At 31.6% G+C, this 18,428-nt stretch overlaps 1 pseudogene; it reads right to left on the reverse strand.

The window, feature by feature from the left end:
• The window catches only part of LOC101958620 (actin-related protein 2/3 complex subunit 1A pseudogene), a 30,804-nt pseudogene extending 13,812 nt beyond the window's left edge, over window positions 1-16,992 (reverse strand).
• Window positions 16,993-18,428: the final 1,436 nt, after the last annotated feature.

Genomic DNA, 18,428 nt, shown 5'->3' on the forward strand with positions numbered 1-18,428 from the left:
GACTATTTAAAAAGGGGGTTACATAAAGAATGTTTGTAAACACTAGTAATTGTAACATTTTCATAATGATTCATCCTATGCCTTATACTATAAGGATTCCTCAGTTAAGCTTTGTTGAGTGAGCTTTCAGTGAATGCCAACTGTTATCAGATCCTGTGCTTAGAATACAAAAGGGATAGTTACATTTTTGCTTGAGGTGCTTGTACTCTATTCTGAAAGAAAAAAAAATATTATGAAAGAAAAAAAATATTATGAGGTGGCAAAAGTTTTACAGATGATGTATAAAATAGAGAGAGCACATTTGGTTCAGATTGAGGGATTAGGATACTCTTTCTGAAAAAAAAAATGGATTCCAGAGCTCTCATGAGAGATAACTATGAGTTGTCTAGCTAGCAACATTAGTCAATTTTTCCTGTCAGAGAGGAAATATTAGTTATCAATGAAAAACTGAGACTATACAAGAAACTGAGATAGTGCTACATGGGGCACACAATAAAGTGGAGATAGGATGACAAAGCAGATAAACTTGTATATCTTCAGGACAAGATATGGGTCAGGACTAGGTGAGGGAAATCCTCTAAACCATGACAAAGTTTGTGTGCTTTCTCCTTCATAGATGCAGAGACTGAAGAAGTAATAATGGAGAAGTATATCATGGGACTCAAAGACTTTTGTTTTAAAATACTGCATTATGTTTACCTGTAGAATAGAGTGGATTGTGCTTATTTATTTGAAAATGATATAATGCTAATTCTTACCTCCACTAATTATTAGCTGTGTGACTTTGAGTGAAACAATTATGTTCTCAAGAGACATCACTTATTCATCACCAAAATGAACAATAACAGCAAGAACAACCCAATATTTCCCACTTCACAATTTTGTGTAAGAATCAAATGATGCAATCTTTGTGAAGGACTTGACACATGATAGGAATAACAGCTAATGGTTAATCTCTTTGCATATCCATATGATTGAACTGGCATCACTGATTTGTGAAAATTTGATTTCTAAATTGAAGAAAATTTAATTGGCTATTTGAAAAAGAACAGGGCTTGTTTCACACAGGACTAATAGTTTATCAGCTGTGTTAAGATTTCATGTAAAAGTAAAAGCCTCCAAAAAAATCTAGAAAAAGAGCTGTATGAATCTGTGTTAAAAAATTATTTAAATATGATGATCAAAAAAATGGAGAGATTATTTAAGACATCAAAAATAAAGAAACGTGAGTGAAACTTAACAAAGAAATGAACATCGGGTAAAAATACTTGTAGCATAAATAAACATCAAATGATTATTGTCTAATGTATACGGAACTCTAAGCCACATCCCCAGCCTTCAGAAATTCCTTTTTTAATTAAAAATATTTGAGTACAAATATTCAAACAAATATGGATAAGAAATTACATGATTATAAAATTTTCATAGCATAGTAATGGAAATGACCCAAAACCCATAAAATAAATAAATACAATGTGTTAGATGCCATAAAAGCTATGTACCAGTTATAAAGTAGAGACTAGAAAAAACTATGTCAATATTGAATTATTCAAAATATTCAATATTCTTTAAAAGAGTATAATATGGAGGATGCCATTCATGTAATTTTTTTTTTCGACCAAGGATCGAACTTAGGGTCACTTAACCACCATCGAGCCACTTTCCAATCCCTTTTTTTTTTTAATTTTATTTAGGGGTAGGGTCTCACTGAGTTGCTTAGGGCCTCACTAAATTGCTGAGGCTGGCTTTGAACTTGAGGTCCTCCTACCTCAGCATTTGGGATTACAGGTGTGCACCACCAAGCTTGGCTTTATTCATGCAAATTTCATACAAAGAAGTTAGTGCCTTAATACACAGGATGAGATTTTTGATAAAAGATGAATGAACAATAAAATAAAAACAATCCAGACATCATATTGAACAAGGATAGAAGAATGCCACTAAGCTAATGTCACACTGTGATTTTATGAATCCATGGTTGAAAATAAAGGGGAAAATGTATGATTGCATAAAACATTTATTTATAAAATACATATGAATAGTCCAGAAAAGCATTGCGAATAATACATATTTTATACACATGTAAACTCTCCAAATTCTGGTCATGGGATGCATCGTTCAACACCTACTTGCCCCAATGGCAGGCAAATAAATTAACCATCTTTTCATCATCACAGTTTACAATTCCTCTGGCTAGAACACCAATATATGAAGAAACAATTCTTCAGATATAAATAAATACATCTGGGCAGGCCAAAGGGACAGGCATATTTGTGGGCATAGGAAAGTAAATAGTGTGTTTCTGAATAACAGAAGATGGTTATTCATCTTGGTAGCCTTTATCTCCTGTGTGTGTGTGTGTGTGTGTGTGTGTGTGTGTGTGTGTGTGTAGATACATCCTGCAAAATTATCAACAATGGAATGATAATTTGGTTGCAGACAAATACAGAATTTCTTCTGAATTTATATTATTAATTATAATAACATATTGGATATAGCACAGGTAGCATGATCAGAGTCTGTGATTCAAATCATAGTCATTGCTTTCCAAATTGCACAAAATCAATATTTATAAAAAGGCAGGAGAGGCAGATGGAGCAAACTTATTGCACCATAATCTAAAGCCAAATAGATATGGCTGTGCTCAGGTCATCCAGACTGACTGTAGGAATGCAAGAGATCCATTGCCATAAAGTATTAAATTAGTCATTTCAAACCATTGAATGAATAAAGTCAAATGTCCTGTGGGCATTTAATAAATATTTTACCAAAATGTTTGATTTGATAGGCTAGCAATTGTAATCTCGTAATCACCACAACGGGAATAAGAGAATGGAAATTTTGTTTGCTAATGGATATTTGAGTGCCTTGTAAATAATAAGCAATTTTGCATGAGCATAGAACACATGGCCACTTTAAATTACAGTCCAATTAAATTCACATACTTTTAAAACCATTAAAATGAGGAAAAATTAAAAAAGAACATCTATGATTGCACATTTAGAGTTCGAAGCATAGTTAGAGATCAAGTATTTCATACAGAGAAAGAGTAGACAATTTTAGTAATCTTCTGGGTTTGGCAGCATAAGTTTAATAAAAATATCACCTTAAAATTGAAGCACTTTAGACATAATATTATGGCATTGCTTTTTGCATTGCACACTTCAGAATAAACTAATTACTCCAACTCAATTTTAAAGTGATCTGTCCTTTTCCATAAACAGCATGTGCCAACGTTTATTTTTCATATACAATTTTATTAAGACTAAGTTACCAGAAAGGTTTTGAAACTAAGATTTCTGGGACTTAGATCTTGAGAAATAATTATATGTATTCAAATATAATAAATCTAGCTTTAAAAACCTGCATGAAAGTTGGATTTTATAATTTGTATAAAACATAGATCTATAGCCAGATTTCTGTTAACAGTGTCATTTTTTGCATTTACTTCTGATGGGTAATTGAAACTAATCCAACACATTTATGTGTATATACTTTGCTTACTTGAAGAAAGTATTTATAGCTTATGTTTAAATGCACAGACACTTCAAAATAATGTTCTGACCATGTTGCTGTATTTAGAAAACAGTTTACCTTTTCCATATGTTGACATATCATACATACACTTTAATGTATGATATTATAAAAACTTATCTTCACATAGACAGCATTTTGATCTGTTTTGTAGTTTAATATATATATATATTTATCTTTAAATGTATATTGTATATATATGTATTATCTATATATTTTTTTCAATCACTTAGCAAACATTTTTTTCTGAAGCAATGGAAATCCAAGTAAATTCAAATTAGGTAAAAATAAATTAATCTAAATATTCTCCATACTTATTATTATTTTACAATTTAAGTATAGGAACTACAATAATTTTTTCTTGTATTTAATAGAAAAATACTTTAATATTTTTGATTGATAGATTCATTTATTTATTTATATACATATGAAAACTCATTAAATCTATTCTATCACCATTTAATTTTTAAATCTAGCATCATGTAGTCCATTTATCAGAATATTTTTAATTAAGAATGATATTATCACAAGTAGTGCCTGAAATGTGTTTGTGAAAAAGCAGTATACCAGAGTGTACAATTCAGATGTCTTGATTATCTTTCTATAGAGGATTACCTAAGGGCAAGCTACCCAGAAATATAAGCAGGCAGCATGCAAGACTCACATCCATTGAAAAGAGGGCAAAACAAATTAACAGAGTTTTGCCAAGTAAATTTTCTGGAAGTGGACAGCAATTCTTAGAGTTGTTTATGATCTCCATTATAATCTTAGATAAAATAAAAGACAGTATGATAGAATCAAAGGCTTCAAGTTTTAAACTCTCTCCTGACAATGGCTATCCAAACTACTAGGGAGCTTGAGATAAAAGGATCCCAAATTCAAGGTTGATTTCAGCAAGCTAGTGAGGAAGTAAGCAACTTAGGGAGACTCTGTTTCAAAATAAATAAATAAAGAGAGCTGTGGATGTAGCTGTGTCTTAGTGTCTCTGGGCTTCCTATCTAGTACAAAAAAAAAAAAAAGTTATCATCCAAAAGTCCAAAAGTAATAAAACTGGAGAAGATGTGGAAAAAGAAGTCTTATACACTGTTGGTGGGAATTTAAATTAGTTCAACTATTAGGGTAAACAGTAATAAGTCTCCTCAAAACCCGAAATACAAAACTACTATGTGGTCTATCAATCCCACTGCTATACATATATCTATACATATATAGTAGTGGGATTGAGATATATATATATATGAAATCAGAATATCAGAAAGACATTTGCACTCCCAAGTTTATTGCAGCCTTATCACAATAGTGAAAATAGGGAACCAAGCTGGAGTCCACTGACTAATGAATTAATTATGAAAATGTGGTATGTATACTCTAACTTGCTTTGTCTATATAAGTGATGATGAAATACTATTCAGGAAACCTTATTTACCCTAAAAATCATTAAAAATTCTATCCTTTGTAGCAACATGGCTGGAATTAAAGGACATTGTGTTAAGTAAAATAAACCTGGAAAAAAGATAAATACTGCATGAATTTGCTCATATGTGCAAGTTAAAACAGGTTCATAGACATAGAGCAGAACAGTCGTGACTAGAGTCTGGGGAAGGTATGGAGGGAGACAGGAAGAGAATGGTTTCAGATACAGTGATGGGGAATAATTTCCAGTGTTCTGTAGAACAAGAGGGTGAGTATAGTTAACAATAATTTATTTTATTTTTCAAAATAACTAGAAGAAACAAATCTGAACATTCCCAGCCTAAATAAATACTAAATATCTTTGGTTATTGATGTATTAATTGCCCTGGTTTGACATTAAACATTGTATTATATACTGAAATGCCACATTGTGCCTCATATATATGTACATTCACTATATTAATTTAAAATAATAAAATAGTATGAATATAAAAAGGCTTATTCTATCATATGTTTATGTGTGCATTAGAAATTTCAACAAAAACAGTTTTGAGTAAAGATACTATCCTATAATCATTTGAATCTTTGTTCTTAGTTTTCCACTTCACTCATGGACACCAGATAATATCATTTTAAACATTTGAAAAAGCACCAATTAAATCTTTTAGTATTCTTTAAAATAAATAATATGCCAACTATGAACTTTTTGATTATTTTCTCTGTATGCTTTCATTAATATGTCATATGAGAGTAGAGAGCTTGAAACTGGCTCTTAACAGTAGGGTGCCACCTTATACAGCGGCCAAAGCTTCTATGTATGTACAGTTGCAAAGTTTTGATGAAGAATAGCTTCTGAGGTATTCTTACTCTTATCACAAATTTAGCATTAAAATGCATAATTCAAAACACATGAGTCGTTTTAGTTCTTTATTTCTCAAATGTATTTACCTCCAGGCTATTTTATGAAGGGAAAGTTTGCACCCCAAAAGGGAAAGACAGTAAAATTAAAAACTAGATATAATCAAGGATATTATTATTTATTAATTACTTTATTTTAAACAAAGGGACAAATATTATTTGATAATTTGTAAAAAGCCATTCTCTGGCAAAGGGACACTTTTTTTTTAATCAGCAGGAAGCAAACTATTTGTCTGAAAAATCCACTCAAATCTGTGTCACCTTGAGATAACATCAGAGTAATGTGATCCCTTGCAGTGCTACAGTGGGTCTCTGGGATCCCTTCACCTTCCTCCCAGGGTCACTCTCTGGCTGGCAGTGACCTTTTTCACTTAAAGAAGAAAGGAGGCTGCCAGTAATTTTACCTGGACAGAACTGCCCTTACAGATTGGCCCCTTTCCCACCTCCAAAAAGGAGTTAATAAAGACTCTTTCTCAGAAATAGACTCTTTATGAATTTAATTTGCCATCCATTAAGTCGCCTGAAATCAAGGCTGTACTGATTTAATATGATGTTGTGGTAATGGCTGTTTTTCTCTCCCTACTCAGATCCTCACCATCAAGAAGATTTTTAGGCCAGTTCTTTCTCTCCTTTAGGGATCAAGGGGTGGAGACTCACTCTCCATCTCAGACCTGGAGACTCTTCTGAGGAAGGAGATTTTCAAGGCTTTAATTATAATGGCATTACTGAAAACTCTATAAGATCATTATATTTCTCTAGCACTCAAATTCAATTAGATTTCCTTCATTGCTGGTGAGATGCCAAGCCACAACTCTATTTTAGAATATATGAAAATGACAAATATGTAAGTAAACTCACATATTCTGTGATAAAAATTTTACCCCTTAAAATGTTTCATATTTATTAATATAATATTCTCATAATAATCCAAACTGAGACACTAATATCATCAGGATTCTAGTTACTATCTTGCTGAATACATAATTATGTAATATCAAAACTTTGAACAATAAAGTTTCATTACTAATAAAATTACTGTGGATTTGCTTGACTTTCAATCTTAAATCCATATTATAAATGTGTATTGTGCACAGAATCTATTTGTTTCACAAATGTTAATATGTTAATATTAATTATCTCAAAGGCTGGAGGCATTTTTTCCCAATGACCACATGAAGTTCTTTCTCCCATATTTTTGATTTACAGCATGTCTCTGCAGACAATATGGCTGCAGTTTTCAATAGACAAAAGGAACAGATTTCTCTCCTTTTTTTTTCAATCTCTAAATGAACTAGGCTTCACAGTATAAAACATAATTTTTAACAACACAATATATACCTGAAGACCTCAGTGTGTGTTTTATTTTTTCCTAAACATCCTTGTCCAGGTCAACACAAGATAACTATTATTGGGACAATATGGCTACTTGGCTATGTGTCCTTATTATATAGTTTACTATTTTTCCCCACTCCTGATTATAATATTAAATAACTTTTATAAACCCTACTATCTTTGGAAGTTACTTGGGGAAGTTTTAAAAAATAAAAAGACTTTTCTCTATCATATTAGCATATGAGATTTTCTACAATAGCAGCACTTTAGTTATTTAACATTTCAAAAGTTTTGCAAGGATCTAAATGAAAATAATATTCCTCATCAAAGATTGAGCAGTTTGAGTTAAAATTTTAATAACAAGTGAAAGTTTAGAATTAATCTCTAGAAAAATAAACAATAGCACTAAAAGTGCTATTGTCTTTTCTTAAATCTGCTGTCTTCCTCAATTTGATTGGAATTATGATTTCATCTTTACAATCTAATTATTTCATGTGATTATTAGTACTTCATGTTAGTTTTAATTTAATATCTAGAAAAATTGATCTTCCATGGTAATTATAGGAGGACCTCCTTAAATTTGACTCTTACTAAAAGTAGGAATACTTTTCCATATTACATTTTGTTAAGCTACTGCTGCAACCTTACTTGAGCTTATGCAGAAATGACAACAACAAAACCATGGGATGAGCTAGATTTAACCAAGTTTATTGGGGCAAGAAAAGGTACTAGAAACAGTTAGCATTTGAAACCAAAGTTGTAGTAAACTAGGTCCATGATCCTAATACATCACTCATCAGAGCTCTGCAACTCAGAGCAGTGTGAAAGCAGGAAAACCCATGGCTTAATGCACAGCTGAGCACATTGTCTCACAGAAGTTCCAATTCTGTTTTTTAAATTTTATGATCAACATACATTTCCTATAAGCATCTAAACAGTCATGAGAACTTTATTCTCTAGTATAAGGAAACTCAACTTATATTTCACATTCTTTTTTTCTACAAAAATTGTTTATTACTGGGCTTACAAGATTCTAGAAAGCACATTATAAATAAATGAACAAGCAAAGCCCAAGAGGATCTTACCTATATCTTTTCCAGTAGAGTTAAACTTCTTGAAGGCAAGACCCTCTCTTTCTCTTTTGTAACCAACACAGAAACATTGGTTCCTTAGAAACTAAAGATAAGAAGCATGTCCTCTTGATTGACCTATTAATCAATTCAACTCTCAGCATAATAACTAGCTCATTAATTACTTTAAAATTTAAAGATTAGGATTTGATTTAATTACTAAGAACTGGATCAGCTCCATCAGGACAGAATTTTTATCCTAAGAAGGATAGAAATTTAGAGATCAACTGACTGTACAACTTTGTTGTTCATATCGCTCAAAAACTGCAGAGTATTTGCAAGACTGGGAATTTCTGATTATCTATAAAAAGCAAGGGCATGATAGCCTAGATGTGATACATTTGTATAATACCATGTTCTACAAGATCTTGTGCATAGGTCATCTACAAAATGTCACTTGGTGATGTTTTCTAAAAGGCAGATTTCTGGGCTCCATAGGCACAATGGATAAGGATCTCTAGGTGTGAGAATTTGCAATCTGAAATTGTATTAGCTAAGGTGTGTTGTTTAAGTGTCATTCCAAATTGAGATACTTTTCTCTGGTCTAAAATACATTTATTTTATTATAGGTCATTTCCCTGAAAAACTGAGGGCTATATAGTAATTAAGAATTTTTCTCTTTGATGTGACTTATGGAAAACCTGTCATTGACAGAAGTTCGATTTCATTTTTAGGTATGCATCATAAGATTTCTGAGACTCATCTCACCCTTAGATGTGTGTGCTAAGACTGAGACAGGATTGGATTAATCAGAGCTTCCAGCATGTGGCAACTAGTGCCTGCCTTGCAGTCATTTCTGTTGGATGCACCTAATGGGTTAGACTATCCTGCAATCAGGATTCATGTCACTAGCAATTCTGCAGAGGGTATAGGAATAACTGGGAAGAAAAGAAAGGACACATAGAGCTTTTCTTTACATAAAGAGATACAGACTTTTGTGTTTTAGACTTTAAGGTCAAATCAATTGATATATATTCTTCATGTCATGTTTATGTCTGATATTCTGGGACTGTGAAGCAGGCCTTATGTGTCTTCAGTCAGAACTTGGCATGCTCCAATATTGATTAATCAGTGATTCTGCAGCTAGGTCACTACTGAACAAAATGAAGATCTCATCATTCTCTAAAGAGGTTTAGGGCTTATAAAACAGGAAAAGCAGAAAAATCAGTCCCTCACAAGGGTCTTCACATGGTCATGCCCACTGTACAAGTTGCCAGGCCACATTCATTAATGAGGAGAAATTAACAAAGAAACAGGATGCAGGATGAATTTATTTATTTATTTTTTATTTTTCACCAGAAACAAGAAAGAGGATCAACAACTGAAAATGCGACTTTACTCAGGGCCTTTGAGAAGGACTTCATTAGATTTCAATTTTTCCTTAGCATATCAGAAATGGCATGAAAGTTTCTCACCTAGTAAGTCAGTATATTTTATTGGATTCAAGAAGAAATTTAAACTATAAAGAAAACCATTTTATAATTTATTATACTTTACAAAACTGAGACAGAGTAAGTTAATCTAAGAATACAAAAATTGGAAGTGGAATTTTTAAAAAATGTGCTCTCCTGTCCTCTAGGAATCATTTGAATGTCTTCTGTTGCTTTCTTGTCTTCCAGAATCTGGAACAGTAGAAATATAGAAAAAAATTATAACTTTTTTTCTCATTCATTTAATGTATTTTGGAAACTGAAAAATCAAAATACAGATGGAGTGAATGGGGCATACTTGGAAAAATTATTTCTGTGAAACCAGAAACCCAGATCTACAACTTTGTAGAGAGAAAAATATCATCTCTGTAGTGCAGTGAATAGGAAAGAAAAACCTTGGCCTCTGATGACTTGGGAAGGACCATTGGATGTGCATTCAAAGTTTCAGTTCCAAACAAAATGTTAGCAAGTGAAAGGAGAAATAAGTCTATTTTAGGTAGCTTGCACCTGGCATTGTCAGAATCACAGAGGTTATTTTTGTTCTGCAGTCTGTCCTCTAGCTTTCTACGGACAGTAAATTATATTCTTATTTCATCACCACGGATATTTTTCATTTTCTTCTTTCTCCTAGTATGTACAAAAAATTTACTTCACTAACTCATGACAAAATTTTTATCTTAATTGTGGAAAGTTGGATAAATGCAAGACTGATACCTCTATATAACTTATCATCAGCAGTACACTTAAATTTTTTAACTATAAGTACATGCAATTCATTACCCTGTAGAATGTAACAAATAGATAAATTTCAATACTTAAAAATATAAATATAACAACAAATCCTATTTCTGTTATGCCTTGTGAGAAGAAATAAATCATTATCTTTATTCAGCAACTCAACTGTTTACCTCTTCTTTTTCCCTGAACACTTTTGGGAAAGAAAAAGAAGAAAAGAAAACATCAGATAAATGTTTAGTCTTATTTGTAATTTTTATTTTTTTAAAATTTTTACTGAATACTTCAACCTTTGGTCTGTAAGCTTAAGAGAAAATGAGAAGCATTTTAGGCATATATTAGTTTTCTCATTCATATTGCTTATTGACATGAAATTCAGATAATTCCAAATGCAAAACAAATACAATTGACAATATCTGAGGAAAAGAAAATTTTCTATCTATATGTAACTTTGATTAGAAACATGCTAGAAGAGCATTCCTGGAAAACAGTCTAAAGATGAAGAGGTATCAATGCTAGAACTCTAAACTGTTTGCATTTGTGCTTAGTAAAAAGATTTAAATATATTTTTGAATTTTATTTCATTAAGAATATCTTGAAGTAGTTGGGGGAGAATATATACAATACTTAAATGTATGAGATGAGCATCCTAATTTAGTTTAATAGCTCTTGAAATATGATGTGGGGTTATTATAGGTAAGATTTTAAACATCCAATGTTGTGCTCCGATAAGATTGAGTTGATAGAATACAAAATTAAGCTCCACAGGAAACTGAGAAACCAAAATCAAGATATATTAAATGAATGAGAAAAATGTTATTTTTTTCTCTATAATCTAAAATAACTTTGACAGGCAAAAATGCTATCAACTGTCACAGAAAGAGCTTAAAAAGTTGGTTCTAAAAAAATCAATGAGCAATTATTTTTGTAAATATTTACATGGATATTTTTAAAACTTAAAGAGTATAAAGAGTTTTATTTTTACTATCATAACTTACATGCTAAGGATGCATTTTGCAGCTCATAATCAAATGTATACTTCATTTATTAAATGAGTATTATGAGAGACAGTTTTTTCCTGCAATTAAATATACTTGGTACATGTGTGTTTGGAGGGACATGGTGCTCCATTTATTTTAAAAGAACACCACTCTAAAATACAAAATTAGTTTGCTATCAACTTATCTTCATAAAAATCAATTAAAAGTGTATCAATCCAAAGCCCCTGAATGAAATCCTGTAGAAATGGAGGTGTTGCTACCAAGTTGTATATGTCTCATAGATCCTGACAGGAAACCTCAAAAGACTGGTTTCAATGATATGCAAATATTGGTGTTGTCTTCAATAAATTGGGTTAAAATTGTGCTTAAATTGAAGAAATCACAATTTTAACTCTAAGAAGTCCAAATTCCATAAATTTAATTATAATTTTACACTAGCTGGGAATGGTGGTGCACACCTGTCATTCCAGTGACTCTAGAGGCTGAAACAGGAGTATTGCAAGTTCAAGCTCAACCTAGGCAACTTTAAGAAACCCTTTCTCACAACTTAAAACAAGGGAACCTGGAGACATGGTGGTTTGATTGTGAGGCTTTCATCTACAAGAAAATGGTGCCCAAAATTTACTGGAAACTCTTTCTCGCCCTGCCCCAATGCTTACTATCTTTTCTGAAAATAGCACTACCTCTTTCATTTTCTTTCAGAAAATTTGTATTTTCCCCTCCTCATGCTTTTGTTTATAATGAAAACTGCTGTGTTTTCTCCTGATTCCATATGATTGATTAGTTCAGGAAAAGGGCTTAAGCCATATAGAGAATTTCCCTGGGAGTTTTTGACATATTCAAGCTTTAAGGGAGCAGCTATTATTAGAGGAGGGTTTGAGATGTATGAACCTTCAAGTGTTGTCTCCTGAGAAATCAGCTGGAAGTGAGAGAGACAGAGAATGAAGCACACAGGTGGAGAAAAAGCACAGGTGTAGATGTGATGGCTTTCAAGTCCTTGCTTCCGGTGAGGTTTTTGTTATTGAAGTTTATATTACTCTTTATACTTTGGTCATTCAATTTTTCTGTGGAATCTTCTCTTTTTCTAAGTGAGTTCATGTTCAATTTCTGTAAGTGCTAAACCAATTAAATGGGCCTAAATGAGGTTTTATGTTTATAAATATTTTAGCAGGATGGATCCAAACAAACATTTCTATAAACTGTTTATTTTTATCACACTAATTTTATCACACTGTCAAAAATATTTTTGCATGTAGTTATCATTTATTGCTTGTATAGAAATTGACTTCCAGGATACTGCTCTCTCAGCTCACTTTTCCGTGTGACCTCTAAATTTTCAGGAATTCAAATTTCAGTCCTGGAGACTCTAGTCTTTACGTGTCCAAGTAATCTTAGGGCTTAGATATTATCCATAATGCTAACTATCACAAGTTTAAATCTATAACCCAGGCCAGACATATGCTCTGAACGCAAATCATGCATAACAAACAGACTAATTGACATCTTCCTCTTCGATGTCTACTAGTCATTTCAAAATTAACATCCAAAATCAGCAAACTTCCACATACTACACTATTGCTGCAATTATCTACATCTTAATAAATATCATATCATTGCTAATTAGGGCAGCAAATGAAACAAAGCTACAACAACAAGAAAAACCTTGGAACAAGTTTTCTGTTTTTTTAAATGTGCTTGATATTTTCTATCTTCAAGCAAATTCTATGGGTTATAACTTCAATATTTATTCAAAGCATGACCATCAGTTATGATTTAATTGGCAAATGCTTTCATCAAAACCCATTGTCTCTTATACCTTTCACAATACCCTCCTTATATTGATGAGCTTATATAAAAGCCTGTGAACAACTTATATAAGAGCCCATGAACAACTCCTTTCACACTCTCTTTAGAAAGGGGACAACTTGGAATATATATCATTGCTCTATTAACACCCCTAAGTTTACTGTCTTTCTCTAAATGATCTGGCCCCAAACCAGAGTGACTTCATCTCCTTTTTTCTCCCTCTCTAACAAGACGACTCCTTCTCTTTCTTGAACATAGCAAATAGAAGCCCACTTTTGCCACCTTGACTTTTCTATTTCTTCTGTCTGGAAAAAAACAAAACTATTTGCATGACTTGTTCCACCAATTCCTTTAAGTGTTATGTTTTTCTTTTAATACAATATTCTCTAATGTTTCTTATCCTTGATATTTTATAGATTCTTATATAGACAGCTTATATTTTATTACATTTGAAAATGTCTCAATTTAATTGTCATTATTTTGATCCTTGGATATCATTTACAATTTATTTAGAATGTATAAGCCGGATGTGGCAGTGCACACCTATAATCCCAGAGACTCAGGGACTGAGGCAGGAGAATCACAAGTTATAAGCCAGACTCAGCATGTTAGGAACACCCTGTTTCAAAGTTTAATATATATATATATATATATATATATATATATATATATATATATATATGGATGGGAATGTGGCTCAGTGGTTAAATGCCACTGGATTCAATCCCCAGTACCAGAAAAATAATTAATTAATTACAAATAATAAAATTAGTATGTGTATCTTTTAATCACTCATTAGGTTCAATGAATTATTTGCTTTACTATTTTACTTTTCCATTATTCAGAACTAGAAATATAGATTTCTAAATAGTTGATAAATTACTCATTTTTGTCAAGTTTTGTTACTCAGTAGAGGAGGTTTTAATTTTCTAATTCACAGGAATCCAAGACTTACAGTTTTATCCATAACTGAAAGTCTGCAAATAAATGTTTGAGAAACTGAATCCAAATACACATCTTTTGCCTCTTAGGCCAATAGGCTCTCTAATTAGACCACAAGTCTACATTTTTCATTGGAGCTACAGAATTTGTCAGCTGTCAAATTAAATAATTCCATAAACTTGAATCTTTTTAATATCATAGCTGTGTGTGCAACCTGATAAATCCTCTGACCACTTACAATTAAGTTTCATTAGAATTGTAGTATATATAAAATGATATGATGTCCACTGCATACCTGGAAAATCAAATAGCATTTTTTAAAAATCTTTGTATTTCATTGCAAGCTTTATAAAGAAACAAGTAAAATTTTATAACCAATCAGATTGTAATTGAAGAAAGAGCTGAATTTTTTCCTTTACTATAATCTTCTTCCAAGCAAGATTCTTGTCTTTATAATTGATTCAAATTATTGCTCTTTATTTAGTATAAATAAAATGGATGACAATGTCATACAATAATGTCTGACACGTAATGCAATCTGGTTTTAGTAGTTTAAAATGTTACAACTTGAAAATGGCAGAGTATATTTACCATAAATTAGGAGATATTTTTAAAATTTGGTGATTATTTAAAGAAAATTTTTAGATTGGAGCATTCCTTACTGCAAATAATTTAATTTATCCATTTACCATTAATAAAATATTTACCCTGGTCATAACTAATATTTTTCATTTTAGTAAAAATGTCAAATTGTTATAATTTTAGAATTTTACAGTGTTCTATCTCATTTGATTTATTCTCATAATTATGAAACTTAGGAAGGCAAAATGAATATTAGCATCATTTTATAAATTAATAAAAAATATCCCATATGAATTAAGATGTACTCAAGAGCAAACATCTTGTGCTTGAACAACCCAAATTGGAACAAATTTACTTGGAATCTACTGTATTTGGATATAATAGTACATGGTAAGTTACTGAATGGCTAAGTGGCTCTTTTCATTAGCAAAAATTTAGTTTCTATTTCTACTTATTTTTTTCCATGACAAATAATTATATAAATTATTTAGTCCCTAATCATATTGATTATATTTTCAACTTTTTCAAATTAAGATAATATTGTCTAATGGCTTTTGAATGGATAAAATAATCAACTAACACTAGTGTTAAGAAATGACTAATGTATTAAACATTTTAAATATTTATACAGTTTTTTTTTGGAGAACTTTAAAAATATTATTGATGGCTTTATTTTAACTATTTCTTTGGGCCCAGACACTGTTTCTTCAAATAGTATGAGAAGATATAAAGAGCAGAAAGTAATCATAATTTTCTCTTTTAAGACATGATTAAAAGGGCAATTTAGAATGTAATAATTAATGTCAGTGATAATTGCATTACTGTATGCCATGCTGAGACATTCTGTGTCATTTAATAGGTTTGGATTTTCAAATCAAACTTCTAAAATCTGGTTAATTCCTCCTAGGGAATATAACTATAATTTAGACAGAAACCATGAAATATAATATTATTTTGGATGCAATGTGCTAGCCATAAAAGAGTAATTTATACTTTTTTTTAGTACATTATCTATGTCATTCAGTAAATATTTCTTTTTCTATAGAATTAGGATTCTGATTAAAATATTATTTTAACACAATTATGAATTTAGAGTTATAAAAGTTTTCAAATTCATTAACTAAGCATTAAAACACAGATATACATATACTATATGCAAACATGTTGGTAAAATGCATATTTATATTTATTCATTGACTTACATATTACTTTTCACATCTAATAACTAAGGTTATTTTCATATCAACACTAAACCACAATATGCTACTATGACACTATCAAAAGGTTTTCTTTGGGAATAAGAGTTGTTGATGAGAAATCTAATGTAAGGATTCAGAAAAGACTTTCAGAAATATATTGCATTTATGTTACAGATAAATTATTTACAGATAAATAATAAACATATTGACTAGTTAGAAATTGTATATATGAGAAAACAAAGAAAATATGATGTTTTGCAAAAACATTATGTATAGCTGAGTCATAAATCATCAAAGGATGAATGGAGTGAGACAGAAACTAGACCATGAGAGGCTTGATGAAACACAAACAGATTGAACTTTATTCTGTGGGTGCTAAGAATGATTGACAGCGTTAGTAGTAATTGATATTCAGATTTGTCTCTTCTTATGACAGTGGTTTCCTCAGTGTGGAAAATGAATTAAAGTGAAGTGACTGAAAGTAAAGAGGAACTGCTTATAAGTTTATTGTTACTATCCAAAAAAATATAATGAATCATAACAAGTTAAAAAAAAGTATGAGAAAACTAGATTTGCAAGAAAAGGAGATAGTTCCCCAAAATCATATAATGAGGAAAATGTATCAGTTTCCTATTACTGCCATGATAAATTACCAGAAACTTAGTCACTTAATACAATAGAAAACATTACTTTGCAATTAGGAGGGTGAAAATTTGACATAATTCTTACTGAACAAAAATCAAAGTGTTATCAAGGTTCTATTCTTTTCTAAACAGATCTATGGGTAAATTTATTTTCTTCCATCTTCCAGTTTCTGTAGACACATGGTCTTCATTCCTTGACTCTAGACCTCTTTCTCCATCTTGAAAGCCAGTAGTACTGCATCTTTCTGAACATTACCCATGTTCCTCTTATCACAGTTGGGAGGTGTATAGAACTTTAAGGACTGAGTTAGATTGGGTCCACCCATACTGCCTAGGAAAATCTCCTCCTTTCAGAGTCATTCACTTAAATACATTTTTGTGGTCTCTTTGGCCAGGTAAAGAAACATATTCACCAATTCTGTAGATAAGGACATGGGAACATTTGAAGGCCATTATTAGATGTACCAAAAGAAAAAAAAAATGAGGCACTCATTTCTCAACTGAGAAATTTGGGGTAAGGATAGTATAAATTTTACTCACTGAGATCAACAAGAAGAACTGGGCACAAAGTACATTATGACTAATGTAATGTGACAGGGAAAACAAAAAGAAAATGCAAATTATGAGAAAGGAGAAGGATTGATGGAACTACCAGTAATTGGAAAAGTAGAAAAATAAGATCAAATTTGAAAAGAATATATTGAAATAATAGCCTTATATAATTGAACTGGAAGCCATACATCTGTGAATAATAATAATAATTATTTTGAAAATTTTGGGCATGGAGTCCTATAATACAGCTTTTGAGGCGGGGGCCGAGTAAATAGAGAATAGAAGTTGTTCAATGAAGTAAACTAAAGGGAATGAAAGGAAGAGGGAGGGCTGGGGTAAGGACAGACAGTAGAATTAATCTGACATAACATACCTATGTACACATATAAATACACCATAGTGAACCTCACCATCCTGTACATGCACAAGAAATTAATTAAAATGTAGCTGTGGGTAAATGGCAGAAAGATCAGTGGAGTACAGGGAAGAGAGCAGGGAGCAGGGGAAGAGAAGTTACTGGGGACTGAATTAGAACAAGATATACTCTATGCTTTTACAATTATGTCAAGATGGATTTCACTGTTCTGTATAACTAAAAATAACAAAAAAAGAAAAAAGAAAATTTTATTTAGGCAAAATTCACATGACATAATATAAACCATTTTAATAACGGCTCAGTGACATTGAATACATTCATAGTATTCTGTAATCACCACATATATGTAGATCAAAAATGTCTCATCACACTATATCTATATGTAACCACTCCTAATTTCTCTCTATTTCCTACCCCTGCCAACCACTAATTTGTTTTCTGTCTTGTTGGTTCATCATACTTTTCTAAACCTTGAGGTTATACTTTGGATATGAAATGTCCCCCAAAGGCTCATGTGTTGAAGACTTGGTCCCTAATTAGCGGCAATGTTCAGAGATGGAACTTTATGGAAGTGATTGAATCATGAGCAGTCCGACTTGATCAATAGATTAATCCATTGTGAGTTGAATGGACTTCTAGGAGGTGATGGAAACTGTAGAAAGTAGGAACTATTTGGGAAGCAGATCACCGGGCATTTGCCATGGAAAGGTATTTCTTGTGCCTCACCCACTCATGCTTCCTGACTGCCTTGAGTTGAACAGTATTCCTCTGTCAGGCCCTTCCACCATGATGTCCTGCCGTATCTCAGGCCCAAAGCAACCAAAATAGCAGTAA

This window comes from Ictidomys tridecemlineatus, chromosome 13, assembly GCF_052094955.1.
Source record: "Ictidomys tridecemlineatus isolate mIctTri1 chromosome 13, mIctTri1.hap1, whole genome shotgun sequence".
NCBI classification, from domain to species: Eukaryota; Metazoa; Chordata; class Mammalia; order Rodentia; family Sciuridae; genus Ictidomys; species Ictidomys tridecemlineatus.